Source organism: Mus musculus, chromosome 7, assembly GCF_000001635.26.
Source record: "Mus musculus strain C57BL/6J chromosome 7, GRCm38.p6 C57BL/6J".
Lineage (NCBI taxonomy): Eukaryota > Metazoa > Chordata > Mammalia > Rodentia > Muridae > Mus > Mus musculus.
In genome coordinates, this window is record NC_000073.6 from 75,243,178 (window position 1) to 75,262,958 (window position 19,781).

Genomic DNA, 19,781 nt, shown 5'->3' on the forward strand with positions numbered 1-19,781 from the left:
CTCTGACTGCCCTATTCTAAATAAGGTGGTGATGGTTGTGTAGATAAGTGGGTTCCAATGGTGAAATGAAACTAGCTTTGATGTAACAGAGAAGCCATGGGTGTAGGCCTTTCTCAAGACAAATGCTAAGAAAGCAATCAAGCAAAAAAAGAGATGAGTTGAAAAGGAGAAAGGTACCAAGTGGAGATCAGAGGCTGCCTCGGGAACATTGTAGGGAAAGGGGCACATCACAGCAGCATTAACCAAAGCTAAACCGATCCTCAGGAAATGACTGGCTTCTCTCTTCAGCTTTCACATCTGTCATCCAATTCATGATGCTTAGGCAAAGCAATGAGAAGTCACTTTCACTGAGAGATTGCTTATGTGTGGGGCAGTGTGCCAAGCATCTTACAGTCGTCTTCCATCCACCAGAATGGGAACCACTAGTGTTTTTATTTACCATAGTGTAGGTGTGTAGCTCTCTCTTTATCCGTAGATTAGCTTCCTAGGAAAAACTGGACCTCTAAGAAATTAAATGACCTACCCAAGAACATGTAAGAAACCCAATGCAGAGCAAGGCAATGTGACTCAGAATCCATGGGATTCTGGATAGATGAAAAAAAAAGATTCTGAAATGTTAGGAAAATATGACACTGTACAGCTGGGCCTTTTGTAATATGGGAGAAAAAATGCCATGTTAATTTTTTTCAGACCAAACTTTAATAGAGGTGACAGAGAATGAAGAATGCAGAGAATGCTGGGAATGGGGTCTCCTAAACTTTGGGGACTTCCTTAACTTTGTGGTGCTTCTTTCATTTCCATTTTATCTTTGAGTTTCCACGAGTGTGGGTGGGGTGGGCATGCACCACACATATGTGGAGTCCAAAGGACAACCTCAGGCATGGATCCTCGGGTGCCTTCTGTCTTTTGTTTGAGATATGGGCTCTTATTAGCCTGAAATGTAGGCCAAACTAACTGGCCTGTCTCCACAGCTCATCTTGCCATCTTTGAGATTACAAGTGCACTTTTTAATGTGAGTTTTGGGAATCTAATCTCATATTCTCATTCTCACAAGGCAATTTGTTTACCTCAGTCCTTCTATTTTTATGTTGTTGTTGTTGTCAGATGATGATCATGATCATGTTTGAGGAGAATTTTTGTTGGTTTGTCTTATTTTGATATTTTAGAGTTTGGGTTTTGGCTGTTTGTGTGTTTTCTCACACATGATCTCGCTGTGTAGTAGCCTTGACTATCCTTGTACTTACTACATTGACTGGCCTAGCCTGAAGCATACAACAATCTCCCTGACTCAGCCTCTCAAGTTCTGGCATTACATGTGTGAGCTACCACACCTGACCATCTTCCCTTGCATAATACAAAATATAATTTCTAACTACTCTAATTATGTACTGGCATACTATTTTAATTGATAATAAATTAACTGTGTATAATGTAAAAAAGATGAGATTAATTGCAAAAGCTTTTTTTAGAAAGTGGTTTTCAGTTGTTTATCATTAAATAACAGATGATCAATCAGATAAATAGTAGTTAGACTGAATTATCAGTTTGCTAACTGTTCTGAGGCAGTCACTCTTCTGAGTTACCATGTGACTGTCATTACTGAGTGATAATTTGTCAGTCACTCCTTCCCTGTAACAGTTATGACTGAACTTGTATTGAATATTTGCAAAGTAACATAAGAAAATGCATAATATAATATCTGGTCTCCTAGCCAGAAAGAAGAGGGAGAGAAGGAAGGAGGGAAAGATGGAGGAGAGGATTTACATTATAGGCATCTTTGGAGTTTAAATATAAAGGACAAAGAGAGAAAAATGAACCCTTGGAATTTTGTACTTTTTTTTTCCCTTTCATTTTGAAACCCACATCTCCAAATTCAAGATCTGGAACTACAATATCACTATCTTTCTTAGAGGAAAAAAAAAAGGATTCAAATGAAAAATAACTGACACATGAAAATGAATTCAAATAGGCGAGCCAAGAAGAGGACTGTTTCCCCGTGATTAATTTACAGCGAAGGCAGGTTCCAGCATGGAAAGCTGCTCTCTAGCTTAGAAATCTCCCAAGGCCTGATCCATTGGCCATCCATCTAACTGTCGCTGTAAGGAACACTAGCACACTTCAAAACCCAGCACTACATTTGCGCCTCACATTAAAGCCGCTGCACAGCAGGGGCTCAACTAATATTTGCTGAACTTGTGTGTACACACATCGATATGCATGAATTTTAAAAGCTAACTCAAGAAACCCAAAATGGGGCAGCTTTCATTTCCAGTCTCTGAAATAAGATTCTGAAATTGGCTTTCATTCATGAAGTTTACCTGAGGTCACTGCTCAGGACAGGGTCATGAACTTGATCTCCCTGAAAGCCAGGGAGCTCGTGGGATTCTGAGGCCCCCACATTCTGCAGCTGGTCAACCCCATCAGCTCTCAAAGGTATGTCAGTGCCAAGAACAGCATCTCTGTGGCATCAGCCCTGAAGCAAACGCAGAGGAAACAATTCCAAAGGTCTATTCTGTATCCAAGCACCCGTGTGACTCCTTGATTGTAAGAATTTCGACTAAGATTTCTTTTCCTGCTACTTGTAAAAAATGTCACTCATGAGGGGAACAAAGTCACAAGTCTGCTGGATACTAGGTGACCCCAAGCCAAGCTCAGATGCCAGAACAGTCATGTTCCCAGCTCCTGTAGCATTGTGGCAAGGAAGGAGAGACCAGCTATGAATATCCACCATCACGGAGTGCATATTCCAAGAACAAGATGGACATTACAAATACACAGTCCATTAAAAGCAATGGGGAATGAACCACTTGGAGTGGGTTTACTTAATCTGTGTTTTTGGATATGTTCCTAGTAAAGTATCCTTTGACTTGAGATACCTCAGTGATCAATAATTAGAAAATAGTTAAGATCACCATAAAATTTGACTACATACAAATCAGGATTAAGTAATCTAGCTAATCATGGGACCACTCCCTTCACTTGAGTTCTTCAGGTGATTCCCTTTGCCTCTCTGTTGTCCGCTGTCACAATACCCTGTAGGGAGTCAGTTATTGGGCAGAAAATCCTTTAACCTTAGTTATAAAGATACTAATAAAGAGTAGTTTGGATAGGAGCTATGTAAACATTTGTTTGTGTGTTTTCTCACACATGTTCTTGCTGTGTAGTATCCTTGTCTCTGTTTCCATAGCACATATAACCAGTTTCAGTGACCATTTTAAGATATATAGCTTTGTATGTCACAAGTTTAAGGTACATTTTCCCTCCAATAGTCCACGAATTATGGCAGATGCCACCACTACTTATTCCCTTGCTCATAAGATGTCATCTGCCTAGACAGAGTGTCTCTGCTGAACGGTTTTATTGAAACTCACAGTCATTTTCTATGCGATTGTCGGGACATTCATCATGAGGACAAAGGAAATGAAAACCCTGGGCCCCAAAGCTGAGTGAATGGCACTGAGCAAACAGACCAAGGAAGCCAACAAGCCAAATCCGCATTCAAGAAAACAGAGAGGGAGGGAAAAGCCATTCCATATTTGCCAAGGACGGAATGGAACATAAATGGAGTCTTCTTCCTGGAAAATTTTCCTTTGAAAATATTGACATTTTTGTTTTATTTTTATACCTTGCTTAACATCCTAAATAATGACCTTGGGCAAAACAAACAAACAAACAAACAAAAACCAACTTAGTATCTTCTGGGGTCATTTAAATTGAAACTGCAACTAACAAGATAGTATTCCCGTTTTCATTTTTCTGAACTCCCTAGAACACAGAACACTGTGTTGTGAACTCCATGCATGGGCCAGCCTCAGGAGGGTGTCTCATTTCTCTCCATTGCCAAATACCTAGCATCAATCCTGGCATAAAACCCTGTTGGAGCCTGATTCACTTGCAGAGTAAAAGTGGCTTATCAACTGTCTCAGAATCAGGTGAAAAGAAAGGGGAAGTTCATGACTTAGAAGTCAGACCCATGAGATTTTGAATTTTGACTTCTCTTTATTAGCCACTAAGCACTGGAAAACAGATCAACTTTTTAAAGCTCAAGTTCTGTTTCTGTCAAATAGAGATAAAGACCACTCACCAATTAGAGATAAAAGCCATTCACACTAGGAGGACATGGGAAGACCAAATCAACTCTGCAGACAAAATATCAACACTTACTAGGAATAAGGAAATGTATGTTCTCTTTTCTTTCCCTGGGAATGATCAAATGATGTTAGTGGTAAGAAAATTTCATTTTTATTAGTAGAAGGAAAGTAAGATGGATACACAGACCTCTTGATATTCAATATAAGAAATATTTTGTTAAAAGTGTGTGTGTGTGCGTGTGCGTGTGCGTGTGCGTGTGCGTGTGTGTGTGTGTGTGTGTGTGTGTGTGTGTGTGTACATATATGGCGGTCAAGAGGTCAGGAGCCTTCTTCTTTTCCTTTAAGACAGAATCTTGATGAATTCCCTGGCTTGGAATTTCATCAAGTGGGCTAGATTAGCTGACCAGTAAGCTTCAGGGACCTGCCTGCCTCCCACCTCTCCTTCACTGGGATTTTTAAGAACTCACCACTAACCCCCCCTCCCCCCCACACACACTCATTTTCTGTGGGCTCTGGAGCTCACACTCAGTTCTTCTAGACTTAATTCATATCTGCCTAAACAGAACCCTGCACTGTAGGCCTGAACTTTGTTCCTCTATACTAGGCTTATAGAAAGAATGCTATGCCCATCATTTTCAGAATCATGTGGCAACTGTGTTAGCCACTTTCCTTGTGGCAGAACACATGCCAAAAGCAATTTAATGGATGAAGGGTTTATTCTGATTCATGCTTTCAAAAGATTTGGGCTATAGACATTGACTCCATGTTCTTGAGCAGAATCTCAAGGTGATGGGAACCTGAGGCAGAGGTGTTCCTTTACCTCATAGTAGAAAAGAAGCAGAGATGGAGAACAAGAAATCCGGAATCAGATTTTATCTTCAAAGACTTGTCTCCAGTTCCTTTCTTCCAACTGGAAGCTATGTCCTAAAGTTTATACCACCTTCACAAAAAATACCATCACCAGTTGAAAAACAAGTTTTCAACACAGTAGCCTGAAGAGGCATTTCATATTTCAACTGTAGCAGCAGGTTATCTCTCCTTAGTGTTGACTATGACTTGAGTATTGTTTAAGTGCCCCCAAAGTGTAATATGCTGAAATTTATCCCACATATTGAGAATCAGGAGAGTGACAATTTAATCTAATTATAGTATATAGAGATAAGTATACAGAAGGTCATCAAGTGGAGTCTCATGGTTAAATCCTGGTGCCTTTTATGAAAAACAGAAGACATATACAAGATCTCTGTGCCTTGTTGAGTTCATGTGATGGTCTCCATCAACTTGGGACTCAGCTGGCAAGATTATAATTGGAAAAGAGCACTCAACCTTCAACCAGAATACAGAACCAAAGCACACATCCTCAAGAGTTTCATCATAGTAACACAAAGAGGATCCACATAGCATCTCTCCTATAAACCTTACAATGGTGAAAGTCTCCCACTCTCAGATCAAACAGCAATATCCGAGCTCAATTTCACTCTACCTAGGCTCCTCACATCAAGCTGAATCCCATGGGGGGTGAAGAGGACCACCAGGCTCAAAAGACACATGCTGAGAGACTTGACTACTCATGTTTAGCCTACAATCATTTCTCAATAAACTTTGCAGAGCTGTCACAAATTCACAGAGCTACTTCAGCAAAGCTTTGCTTCTGCTATGACTATACTTGATTTCATCTGCTCCCAACCTGAAGTTCCCTCCAGAGGCTCTGCCCCAAAGTATAAACTATCTGAGCCAGCTAGCCTGCACATCCTTTGTGCTGGGTGCCACCTAAAAAAAAAAAAAAAAAAAAAAAAAGTTAATGGGACATAAAATGGGATCATGCACAGTACAGGGAAAAAATTATCTAGAGAACTGATCCTTGCCTTTGAATTAAGGGTTTTTTCCCCATAAACTCAGGGTAACACAGTATTCTACATTCAATTTCCACCTAGGAAAGGATTTAACATATGTAGCCACACCGCTATACACTCTGGAGCTTTTTACCCAGCTACCGCACACAGGACTGATCATTACCAACCTCAGGGCTATGCAAAGGCTTAAGCAACTTGATTAGAGTCAAAGGGGTAAACCTCAGAATCGCAAATCAGTTTCTCTTTCTCTCCAGCCCAACCTTCTTCACTAGGAAAGGTTGTGTTCCCAGTCCTCTTTGCCTCTTATTGACACACAAATCTAAATTGCTCAAGGTTCTAGAGCGACCCAACAGTTCTACAGGAAGTTGCTCCACTTGCATGTGTTTGACAAGTGATGGAAGGGCCCGTGCAATCAGTTGCTCAATGATTAGAGAAATTGACTGACAGTGGCAACAATAGGCTTGGCTTAAACAAGATCACAGTGCTCCTCGATGCACATTTTGATCAAGATCCCAAGGATGACAGAAATCCTTGGGTCATTGAGACTAAGGCAAACCCACCTTAAAGTACTGAGAAAGTGGTTAGAGCATGATACAGCCACATGAAAGGCAAGGCCAGGCCTTAAAGAAACATAGGAATGGACCAAGGTGCTTTGCATGGTAAATCAGATTCTGGTGTTGGAAGTACTCATCAATGATACTCATCCATGAATCCCTGCACTTCTTCTCTGGGGCTTCCTGATAAATAATTCTGAGTCTTTGGTACAAACATTTTCTCCTGGGCTGGAGCTGGGAAATCACTCAGAGATATTTTGAGGGTATGGACACCGGCTGGGTGGGTCAAAAGACACACAGTGAACTGACTGAAGGTCTCTGATGACAGGGCATGCCTAGAGGATGGGTAGTGTCATAATATAGTCCCTGGTGTCATAATACAGGGATCAATATAGAAGACACCACTCCTGGGTTAGCTGCAATAGAAACTTCAACTGTTGGTGTGCTGGTAGGACAAGGCTCTTAGGAATCAAATTCCAGCTGCTTGACACAGCTAAGAATGTTTAATGCCTACACCCTAAAGCCTGCAGCCCAGAGCCATCCTCCTCTGCCTCCGTAGACTCTCCAAATACTGCAGGATCTGTTGCTTAGTCACCTCTTCCTCTGGGCTCTCTCCTTTTTTTCCCCCAGGCCATGTGCCTGGCTCCTCCAAGTGCTTGCTCTTCAATTTAGATGTAGTCTCTTCATTAAGACCCTCCCACCTACCCCACCAACCAAAAGATCCCATCCTTCCTCCAGAATAATTAAAACCTAGTAAATGTGTTCCTTTGTGTCATAACATGGGGTCATCTTGGAATTCACTTATTCACTTGCTTATTACCTGAACTTTTCTACTAGAAACAAGATGGCTTTTCAAAGGCTGGCTCTCGCTCATCCCAGTAACAGATAGGTGATGATAATAATAAATAGCAATGCTTATGTCATCTTGTGATAATCCAGACAATCATATTATATGTTACATACATTAATTCACCTAATGCATTGGGGAGGAAATTTTTCTGTCCCTCGACATCATAGCCCAGAGAACTTAAGTTGCCTACAAGATTCACACGTCTTGTAAAGAGTAGAACTTGGGGCCTAGATGAGCTGTCTCCAAAGAGAAAAGTCTTACTCTCGTTTTCTGCTTTTACTTGTTGAGGAGAAACTGGAGCCTTTGTGGGAGGAAGCAGTACGGAGGAACCTTTGCACTGAGGAGCGAGCGAGGGCTCTTGGGATCTTATGTCCATCAGCCTGCCTCTCTCTAGGCTCTTCTTCAGGTTCATCTCTACTTTCTACCAATTAGAGAAGCCTGTGCGCATATTTCTTTTTTTCCATTTTTATTAGGTATTTAGCTTATTTACATTTCCAATGCTATACCAAAAGTCCCTCATACCCACCCACCCCCACTCCCCTGCCCACCCACTCCCCCTTTTTGGCCCTGGCGTTCCCCTGTACTGGGGCATATAAAGTTTGCGTGTCCAATGGGCCTCTCTTTCCAGTGATGGCCGACTAGGCCATCTTTTGATATATATGCAGCTAGAGTCAAGAGCTCCGGGGTACTGGTTAGTTCATAATGTTGTTCCACCTATAGGGTTGCAGATCCCTTTAGCTCCTTGGGTACTTTCTCTAGCTCCTCCATTGGGAGCCCTGTGATCCATCCATTAGCTGACTGTGAGCATCCACTTCTGTGTTTGCTAGGCCCCGGCATAGTCTCACAAGAGACAGCTACATCTGGGTCCTTTCAATAAAATCTTGCTAGGGTATGCAATGGTGTGAGCGTTTGGATGCTGATTATGAGGTGGATCCCTGGATATGGCAGTCTCTACATGGTCCATCCTTTCATCTCAGCTCCAAACTTTGTCTCTGTAACTCCTTCCATGGGTGTTTTGTTCCCAGTTCTAAGGAGGGGCATAGTGTCCACACTTCAGTCTTCATTCTTCTTGAGTTTCACGTGTTTAGCAAATTGTATCTTATAACTTGGGTATCCTAGGTTTGGGGCTAATATCCACTTATCAGTGAGTACATATTGTGTGAGTTTCTTTGTGAATGTGTTACCTCACTCAGGATGATGCCCTCCAGGTCCATCCATTTGGCTAGGAATTTCATAAATTCATTCTTTTTAATAGCTGAGTAGTACTCCATTGTGTAGATGTACCACATTTTCTGTATCCATTCCTCTGTTGAGGGGCATCTGGGTTCTTTCCAGCTTCTGGCTATTATAAATAAGGCTGCTATGAACATAGTGGAGCATGTGTCCTTCTTACCCGTTGGGGCATCTTCTGGATATATGCGCATATTTCAAAAGCAGAAAAAAAGAAGAACTACAAAATGATATGTGATGGAGAGAAGATGGCTACCTGAGGTTAACCCAGAGGCCGAGCTGTATTTTATGCATAGCTTTGTGACTTTGGGCTTCACAGAGAGTCAGATACCTGGAAGACCTTATAAGGAAGTCGGAAGCAGCTTGCCCTCTGGATGTCTAAAACTGACACCCGCAGGAAAACTGGTGCAGTAGAGTACAAGAAGGGGGTGGAGAGGGAATAGCTTAGGAAGAGTCTGCAGCCAGGTAGAAAAGGCACTATGCACTCATTAAATGGATCCAGCCTTTCTGCTTCTGACCATGTGTGCTTTATGGATATGTTGTTTACACAGACCCACATGTACAACAGCAGATTTCTTTTCCTTCTTTTTTTTTCCATTTTTGGGGGAGTATCTCATTAGTTATCCCAGGCTGGTCTCAATCTCACCCTCCTTCTGCTTCAGCCTCTCAAATGCAGGATTTAAATGTGTACCACCATGTTCAGATGGCTGATACGTTTTGTGTGTGTGTGTGCGTGTGTGTGTGTGTGTGTGTGTGTGTGTGTGTGTGTGTGTGTGTGTGTGTGTACTGCACATGGTGGGGAGGTGCATGTATGTGCATCTGAAAACCAGGAAATAACTCTAGCTGTTTCTTCAGATTCTGGCCACCTTGTCTTGGGGGACAATATCTTTCACTGGGGCTCATTGGTTCACTGAGGCTGGTTGGCCTAATCTTCCTCCTGTCTCTGCCTCTGCCTCTCTGCCTCTCTGCCTCTCTGCCTCTCTGCCTCTCTGCCTCTCTGCCTCTCTGCCTCTCTGCCTCTCTGCCTCTCTGCCTCTCTGCCTCTCTGCCTCTCTGCCTCTCTGCCTCTCTGCCTCTCTGCCTCTCTCTGCCTCTCTCTCTGCATCTCTGCCCCTCTCTCTCTCTGCCTCTCTGCCTCTCTGCCTCTCTCTCTGCCTCTCTGCCTCTCTGCCTCTCTCTCTGCCTCTCTGCCTCTCTGCCTCTCTGCCTCTCTGCCTCTCTGCCTCTCTGCCTCTCTGCCTCTCTCTGCCTCTCTCTCTGCATCTCTGCCCCTCTCTCTCTCTGCCTCTCTGCCTCTCTGCCTCTCTGCCTCTCTCTCTGCCTCTCTGCCTCTCTGCCTCTCTCTCTGCCTCTCTGCCTCTCTGCCTCTCTGCCTCTCTGCCTCTCTGCCTCTCTGCCTCTCTGCCCCTCTGCCTCTCCTCTACCTCTGCCTCTGCCTCTCTGCCTCTGCCTCTCTGCCCCTCTGCCTCTCCTGCCTCTGCCTCTGCCTCTGCCTCTGCCTCTGCCTCTGCCTCTGCCTCTGCCTCTGCCTCTGCCTCTGCCTCTGCCTCTGCCTCTGCCTCTGCCTCTGCCTCTGCCTCTGCCTCTGCCTCTGCCTCTGCCTCTGCCTCTGCCTCTGCCTCTGCCTCTGCCTCTGCCTCCACAGCACTGGGATTAATTACATATAACATCACACTCCAGTTTTGATCTGTTTTTAATGTGGATTCTGGGCATAAAACTCAGTTCATCCATCATACTTGCAAAGCAAGTACCTTACCAGTTGAACTAACTCCCTAGCCCCAGCCAATGTGCTTAAACAAATATAGCTATCCACTATACCACCACACAGCAGGAACACCAACACTGCTACCAATCTGAAAAGATTTTGCATCACAACTGAGCTTCAACCCACAAAATAGGGTCCTCGGACTGGTGTTTCAAGACATGGATATCTAAATGATGGTAAGGACTATGATGTTCCTAACCCCACTCATCTCTCTCCATGTGTGATCCATGAGGCACAGAATATTCAACAGCAGATCCCCTTCAACATCCTCTCAGAACACTGCCAAGTCACAGGCTTTGTCAGAAAGCCAAAAGAAGAAAGCATCAACTACCAGAGTTGCCTTTGCAGGCTAAGCACGGCATTTTTCCAAAAGAGAGAAAAACTGCTGTCCGATCAATACAGCTGCTGCAGTCATCCATTCTCTTCATGAGCGGAGAAGAGGCCATTTTAGTGGTCTGTGCATTTTACAGATGTGAGCACAGCCTCTGTGAACCATTCCAGCCCATTGCTCAGGGAAAATTAGCTGCCAGCATGATACACGACCCTGTAAGTACAGTGAGCAGCCACAGCTACAGACAGGCAAGGGCACAGAGATTCACCAAGCATCCAGCCCTGAACCCCAGCAAACACCCAAACTCCTCATGCTCAGAAAGGTGGTAGCAATACTCATGCGGACAACTTACTATGCGTTTTGTACACATTATATAATTGCGCTAATAATGCCACTAGTAAACACTATTCATACTTCCATTGAGCAGCTGTTCTCAACCTGTGGATCACAACCCTTCTGAGGTTGAATGACCGTCTCAGGGGTTTCCCTACAACCATCAGAAAATGCAGACATTTGTTATTATGACTCATAAAAGTAGTAAAGTTGCAGTTATGAAGTAGCAATGAAATGATTTTATGGTTGGGGTCACCATGATATGATCTTAAAGGGCTGCAGCATTTGGAAGGTTGAGAAGCACTGATTTAGGAATGATGAAACTGAAGCACAGACAGATCCAAGTGCTTGCCTGAGGTCATATGGCAGCTACGTTTTGAAGTCAGAGAGCCTCATTGTAAAGATCGGGTTCCCACTTCCCCAACAAACAGCAGAACAGCTTAGCTAAAAATTGATAATGAGTGGTTTGAGTGATTTGAATACACTTGACCCAGGGAATGGCATTATTAGAAGGTGTGGCCTTGTTGGAGGAAGTGTCTCACTGTCGGGGTGGGTAATGAGACTGTCCTCCTAGCCAAGGAGAAGCCAGTCCTCTCTTAGCTGCCTTCAAATGAAGATGTAGAACTCTCAGCTCCTCCCACACCATGCCTGTCTAGACACTGCCATGTTCCCGCCTTGATGATAATGGACTGAATCTCTGAACCTGTAAGCCAGCCACTATTAGATGCTGTCCTTATAAGAGTTGCGTTGGTCATGGTGTCTCTTCACAGCAGTAAAACCCTAAGAATGGTCTCTACAATGACTTCATGAATAGGAAAGTCACTGATTCTTTTCTAAACATGTGTCTTTCTGCCTTATTTACACTGATTTTTGCAATGAAAATCACAGGCATATCACACAAGAGGGCGATGCCAAGTGGTTAGGTAATGTACAAGTAAACAAACTGTAAACTTAGTTCTTTCTACCAGCTGTCCACACCAATGCAACTCCACCCCACTCCATCTGTAGGCATCACCCTGCTCACTAACACAACCTAAAATTAACCTCACTTACCCCTCAGTAACCCATTTCTGGTCCATCTTTCACACCTTAGAATGAGCTTCCTTGAGGTGAGGTCTTCTCTGCCTTCCCACAACCCTCACCAGCAGCCAGAACATTTCCTGTGCACATACAGTCGAGGGAGAAGCTTTCCATCAACACTGGGTGTTCCTGTGCTTGAGTCTCTTCCCTCAGTTGTTGTGAGAAAAGAGCGACGGTTTATATTGATAAGCCCTTCTTAAATGGGAAGTACCCTGTAACGCATGAGGGAAAAGAAAGAGATGGAACTAGTCTCTCAGAAGCAAAAAGATAAAGAAATGCCCTACAGACCTCAGATGACCAATGGACCATGAGAGGGGTCATTTATAAAGTGACAGTAAACTGCTGAGTTAAGGAGAGGACTTCAGCCTAGCTTTTCTCTGGACACAGGAGAACTCCAAGGTCCACACTGTCCTTTAATTTGCTCTAAGGGCTTAGGGGTTCACTGTCATTTACATTCCTAACAGTCTAGCTGCATGAAGGAATACTCTCTGCTCCATCCCTCCTGCTGATTGCAGTGAAAACCCCTGCACAAACTAGATAGAGCAACTACGGGAGGATTCTACACGGCAAATGATAGCAGCCATGCTGGAGAGGAAAATCAAGACACAGGCAAGAGACAGTAGAGGGGGGTTCCTGGATTGACTTTCTTTCAGCTCTCAGTTCTTCCAGCTCACACTCCTCCCATAGAGACCAACAGACACATCTACTGGGAAATTTTCCTCTTTGTGCCCTGAAGACCCATAAGTGGGACACCTGTGAGACACCAAATGCAGTGGCCTCCTCACGTTTTTCCTCCTGGCTGTCCATGTCCCAAGTTAACCACAGTCAAGAACCTGCATCCTCACAGCCACCATGTCATGGACAGCCACACAAGCACCAAACCTTGAGAGAAATCCTCTCTTATGACCACTGGGAAGGGACTCTTTCATCTGAAAAGTGTGAGCAGAGTCCCTTTAATTTTTTTTCTGTTTTATCTCACTGTTTTGACTCAAGAGGCCTATCCACTGCAAGTACAGAATTGAGCAGGAAGAATAAACCTCAAATTCCTAGATGGGGGCAGGGCAAGAAAAGGGGAACCCTGGGAGCCAAAAGGTATGGGGATGATGAGAAATTGGAATGACCTTATCATTTCCTAGCCCAAGGCCACAGAACAAACCCCATAAAAATTGATAGCAGTCAAGACTATCCCCAGACTCTATTCTGGCCCAGAGGTAGGTACACCCTGGGAAAGCATGCACATCTATGAAGGCCAGAAACAGTAAAATGCCGTTGGAGTCAGAACCTACAGGGTGGAGCCAGAATTTGCCATCAGAACAACAGAAACACAAAACCAATGCTCAGGAATCAGAAGTGTCTGACTTGTTACAGGAACAGAAAAGGAATCGGTAGCACACAGCCTTCCTAGTCCGTGAGAACAATGCTTCTACTTCTTTCTGGGCTGCACAATATTACATTACTTGCTATTATTTTTGATGCAACAAAGTATATTCAAGCATCCCTATTTTTAAAAATGCACCTGCCCCCATTTCTTATTATTTTCCAGAAACCCAGCAAATAATCACAGGCATTTGCCTGAATATATGTGCATCGTGTCTCTCTAGAAGACAGCTTGTTAGAATAGGAATGACTTTACTAAAGGAATACACATTTTAAATGTTAACAGGTACAATCTCAATAATCTCTAAAAATAAATTAGTTTATTTATACTTCCAAAAAGTCAGTTCTTCACATTTCAAAATGCCTGGGACAGGTTTAAGGTTTTATTTGCATAGCTACATGGCTCCACGGCTACACGGCTAGCTGACTGGGTGCTGGGAACTGAACTCATGTCCTTTACAAAAGAGATCCTTGATCTCAATTGCTCAGCCACCTCTCCAGCCTCACATTTTAAATGTCTTTGTCATGGAGTTTTAAAAAAAATGTTTATGCTGTTTAATATATTTCTCTTAGTCATTTCATATAAACCTTTAAGTACGCTACTCCGATATTTTATTTTGTACTTTTCCTGTTTTACTCTCAAATTCAGTTACTTTATTTATATATGACTTCCATTTATCTCTAGGTTTGAGAAGTCACATTATTCTGTAGACATTACCACAGCCCAGGCTTAGAATACCCCATCATTCCATGTTGCTACCATTAACCCCTGCTTCCATTCCAGCCCCCAAGAAACTATTCATGTATAAAGGATGGGCCTTTTCTAGAGTTTCCTATGGATGGAATTGTACAATTTTGTAGTGTGTATGCTTGGCTTGTTTCATTTGACATACATTTTTGAAGTCTGTGATGTTGATACATCACTAGTTCTGTCCTTTTTGTTGACAAGTAGTGTGTCCGTGTCTGTGGGCTCTACATCATGGATGAAGAATGCTCCCAAGCATATGTACTGAGCATGTGCAGAATTTGTTTGTTATCACTAGTCTCTGAAAATATGCTACAACAACTAAGGAAATGCAAAACACTGGCTACTTAAGTCACACATGTGGTAAGGCAAACCAGCCAAATCAGAGCTCCCTGGGAGATGCTGGAGTCAATGTGCACTCAGAAAAGGGGCTAAGAGATAAAGGCCAGACTCAAAACCCATCTCTCATCTCCATTTGTCTGGAGCACCACGGTGGAGCTCTAAGTGTCTGAGCCAGACATGAGCAGAAGATGCTGAGTCCAAGCTCTACCTCCCACGGTCAAAAATAGCAAAGGTCAGAGAAGGAAGCCGACCACCCACGGACAGAGAGAGAGACAGAGACAGAGACAGAGACAGAGACAGAGACAGAGACAGAGACAGAGACAGAGACAGAGACAGAGACAGAGACAGAGTAAAGTCAGGACTCAACCAAATCCTCTAATCCAAGATCAGCATCCCTGGCCTACATGCTCAGAACTCAGTAAACCTGGAGGATCATGTGGGTGGGGGAAACTTGGTGGTGTTAAGGAAGTACCTGATGTTGATGAAGGCACATGGGGCACTCTGAAGCAGACACAAGAGACAAGGCAGATGAAGCCAAGTGGTAAAAGACACTGGATCCCACCCAGTCTGATGACCTTGTTCTTCATTCGACAAGCAGAGTCTTGTTCTATATTCTAGTTCAAATCCTGGCTCTGCCTCTTAACTCTACTCCCTGTTAATTAACTCTGATGTGCTTCATCCTCTCTTGATGATTGGTTGACGGCAGCACTCTCATGTCAGAGCTGTAGTGTGGAATAAATGAGAAACAACATACAAAGTGCTTAGAACAGACTTTTGGTATCGAGGACATTCTCAGCATCAAAAAAATGGTTTTGTGCTGCTGTTCAAAATCCCCTGGCTGGGGAGGCCATAGGCCTTGCTGAGAAGGATACTCTTCGCTGTTTTGCTAAATGGATACAATGTACATATCAAATAGTAACTCTAAATATGTATGTTTATGCAGAGGCTCATAACTAGTCAAAGTTCTGAAAATAAATGACTGTTGAATGCTCAGCCTTAAATGAGAGGCATGCATCATTCCCTTCAGCATCCCACGACAAGGGCTAGGGAGGGTGTAAGAGCTGGAGAAAGGGTGTTAATGTGGAATGTTGGCTTCTGAACATGATGTAGCTTCATACACATGATGTCACAGCAGCTGTGGTTACTTGTGCAGGAATGAACAAGGTCGGATTCATCAACACACAGTCACAGAGGAAGTGAAGGTAGAAGGAGGACTATTTGCAAGCAGGACTGAATCAAGAGGAGTTGGAGGGAGATAATAAAGGGTCACGGGAGGGTGAATACAGCCAAACTATATCATCATATGCATGAAAAAACTCATAATGAAACCCATTATTATGTATAATTAATATATGCTAATAAAAAGTGTTTAAAAATTTATGAGAAGAGTCTCAAAGAAATCTATGCATTACTCTAGATAAAATCATCCTGGAGACAGGAAGAAAGGTGGAAATTATATTTGTTATGTAGCTGGGATGGGCAGGAAGAGAAGAATGGGGAAAGAGAGACAGGAAGGTTGGGTCTCCCAAGTGTCTCTGAAGGCATCCCAATGAGACCTAGAGCATCTAACACAAACCATCTGTTGTCCACATATCCCTGGTTAATTTGTATCCATTTCCTCTGGAGAATACTTCCCAGAAGTCTCAGAGGACTTTGATAAGGGTGGGTATATTAGTTAGGGTTTTACTGCTGTGAACAGACACCATGACCAAGCCAAGTCTTATAAAAAATGACATTTAATTGGGGCTGGCTTACAGGTTCAGAGGTTCAGTCCATTATCATCAAGGTGGGAGCACGGCAACATCCAGGCAGGCATGGCACAGGGCAGAGCTGAAAGTTCTACGTCTCCATCCAAAGGCTGCTAGTGGAAGACTGACTTCCACTTGGAATTTTTATGTTTTCATAAAATGGCAGCATAGATGCCTCATGTGGAAGCTAAAGGCCCAGATAACCAGAACAGGCAGGATCCTGGCTCTTGCTACCCAGGGTCTTTTGTTGTTACCCTTGACTTTGGTGGAGACTCAGGTCAGGAGCTAGGCACCTAGGCTGAGAGTATTAAGCCCACACCCACAGTGACACAACTACTTCAACCAGGTCACACCTATTCCAACAAGGCCACACCTCCAAATGGTGCCACTCCCTGGTCCAAGAACACAAACCATCACAGTGGGAATGGAGAAAAAGGAAAAAGTCTTCTACAATCCTAGTCTGAATTTCCAAATTCAGCCCCTGCTGCCAGGATTGAATGTGTGACATCCACAGGGCTTCAGCTAGCTCCTGACCTGAGTCTCCACCAAATTCAAGGGTAACAACAAAAGACCCTGGGTAGCAAGAGCCAGGATCCTGCCTGTTCTGGTTGTTTGGGCCTTTAGCTTCCACATGAGGCATCTGTGCTGCCACTTTATGAAAACATAAAAATTCCAATTAGCAGCCCACATAAAGGAAGTGAGGAGTTCGCCATGTGGCTCATAAACCTGGGGAGTTTATGCCTGAGAACAAAGGCTAACAGGCTGTTACAGCCCCGGAGGCTTTCCAGGCGTTGTTTGAAGCAGGTCATAGGAGCTTCCCTGGGAAGTTTTGATTGTCACACTGAATTGATCACATCTCCATTTATCTGACTATCTGATGTGGAAATTTGACTAGAAATTACTGGAGAAGGACAAATGCTTGACTTGACCTTGTATGGTTAAGCCAGGTCGGTCACCAAGAAGTATGGTCAGTCCAGAGCCACTGGCACCAATCTCTCCTGAGCCTCTTTCCCTTGCTAACCTGCTTCTGCTCCTCTGGGTTTGCCCAAGTCCTCAGTTCCTGTGTCTGTTCCCCAGCCTTCTGATTTTCTCGAGGCTCAAGTTTTCCTCGGCTTGAACGCCCTGTGTTGGCCCCTGAGAAGGATCACTAGAAAAGGAAGAAATGGGAGCTCTGTGGTCCTTATGGTCGACTAACCCTGCAAGTCCCCGAGCCTCTCATAGACCTTTCTCAGGAGTACATGCTCATCAGCTAGCCTCACACAGGCGACTCCATCTCCAAGCAGTCCCTGTGTCACACAGTCTCTCTTTCTCAGTGTACCAAGGAAGAGAGCTCACTGGGATACCTTGGTAGTGCTTACTCCCAAATGTCACAGGCAGTTGAATCCACCTGAAACATTTCTACTAGACTCCAGCCTTCAGTGGCCTGGAGCCCTCCATGATAGGAACATAAAATATCTCTTCATGAGATCAAGGACTCCACAGGAGGACCAACAGAGTCAACTAACCTGGAACCTTGGGGGCTTCCAGGGACTGAACTACCCACCAAAGAGTGGGCTGGACCTAGGCCCCACCCCCTGCACAAAGGTACAGATGTGCAGCTTTGTTTTCATGTGGGTCCCCCAACAACTGAAGCAGAGGCTGTCCCTGAATCTCTTGCCTGCCTGTGAATCCCATTCCTTTAACTGAGCCATCTTCTCTGGCCTCAATGGGAGAGGGTGCATCTGATCATGCAGTGAATTGATGTAGGACAGGGGGGGTGAGGGGAGATGGATGCTCCTCCTTTTCAGAGAAGGAAAGGAGGATAAAGGAAGGATCATTGTAGGGGACACTAGAAGGAGGGGGGTTGTTGATATTGAGATGTAAAATGAATAAATAAATTAATGAGAAAATGATTTCAAAAATCTCTCATTCCTTGATTTCTGTTTGACCTTGTCTCTTTCTCCTATAAAACCCATATTTTACTTTGATGCCTATGTTAATCCATGCAAGTACTGGTATCTGGGCCTCACAGATTCTTGAAAAGAGAGAAGATAACTTTAAAAGTTAAGATAGACATGGGTCTCTAGGGAAGTCTCATGGGTCTTAAGGATTAATGAGTGAACATCCAGCTGGACTGACTTTCTCAACTGCCAAGAACAAGAACCATCACATGATATCTAAGCACTGACATCTGATCTTTCCATCTTGGTCAAGTGGTTCGGCTTATTTTAAATTTGCTCTTATCAATTACAAATCAACTGAAGAAATTTTGCTGCCAGTGTTATCCATGCCGTAGCCACCTTCCTTTCACGAAGGCCATCGTGAGAGGGGAGGGCCCCCTCAGTAACAGGCAGTTACAGTTGAGTCAATCCCCAAACTTGACCTTCAGCTTTTAGAAAAAACAAGCAAACAAACAAACAAACACTCGGCACAAAAACCCAAGAGACACACAAAGATCTAGGATGGAAAGCCTTGTTTGACATCATTGATTGACAACCAGGTCCTTCACCTAGGTCTAGAGGAGACCAGAGAGACAAAACACGTATAAGAAGTTCTCGCCACACTCTCAGATTGTAACAAAACATAATTATAGTTAGATTTCTGTGCACCCAGAACCCATGTGTGATGATTCATTGTACAGAAGCCTGCTCAGCTGGACCATGGGTACTGAGATAAGCTAAGGCTGGCTGCTTTGAGAGCTCTTTAGGAGCTGAGGACACAGCTGTCTACTTTGGACCTTGTGGAGGGGACTCTACCATTTACAACTCTACCTCTGCCTTCCATGTTCCACCTCAAATTCCAGCCATGCCCACTCATCCCCATGGGATTTTTCATACCAACCTTCTTTCCTCGGCAGCTTCTCTGGACGAATGAAGGGTAGGATATGGTGGGGAAAGGATGCAGGGTTTAGAATATGTGCAAGCATTTAGGGCAGGTAGCTCACTGATAACAACTAATTAGCCATGAGACAGAAGGTCCAAGCCCCCTCCATTTTTCTCCCCCCATCATGGTATTCGGGGCCTACCTTGAGGACCCAGGCTCTTAGAGAGAAGGTCTATCGATTTCCTGGATCTACCATAACAATAGTCAACACAAACTGGATATGACTTAAAACAAGAGGAAACTTTCCTGTAAATTGCTTAAAGTCAAAAGCAGGACCACTTCTCTCTGAAGACGAGAGGAAAGAATTCTATCTTGCCTCACCCCACACCTGGTGGTTGCCACCATTCCTTAGCTTGCGGCTGCATCACCCCAAATCTCTGCATTGTCATCATGTGGCCTTCTACACGTGCTTCTTCATTAAATCCTCCCTCCTTTATCTTACTCAGCATAGCATACCTTGATAGGCTGCCCACATTTGGTACTCTCTCCTGCCCCCTCCACCCCTTACCTATTTCATCCTGACCCTTGTTGGCATCCTTCTATATAATAGGAACTGACCTTCAGCAGTCAACCTGCCCTTCTGCTTTCTGATCTCTGATGACCTAGTTCTGGCTCTGAGA

General features: G+C 43.9%; 1 protein-coding gene across 7 annotated transcripts in view; it reads right to left on the reverse strand.

The window, feature by feature from the left end:
* Sv2b (synaptic vesicle glycoprotein 2 b) overlaps positions 1-19,781 on the reverse strand; it is a 194,369-nt gene that overhangs the window by 128,284 nt on the left and 46,304 nt on the right. The window contains exon 2 of one of the 7 annotated variants that reach the window (NM_001360571.1): positions 15,024-15,273. The exons of the other annotated variants lie outside the window; for them this stretch is intronic. The gene's annotated coding sequence lies outside the window, so the exon portion shown is untranslated. The remainder of the gene's footprint in view (positions 1-15,023; positions 15,274-19,781) is intronic. 7 annotated transcript variants of the gene reach the window in all.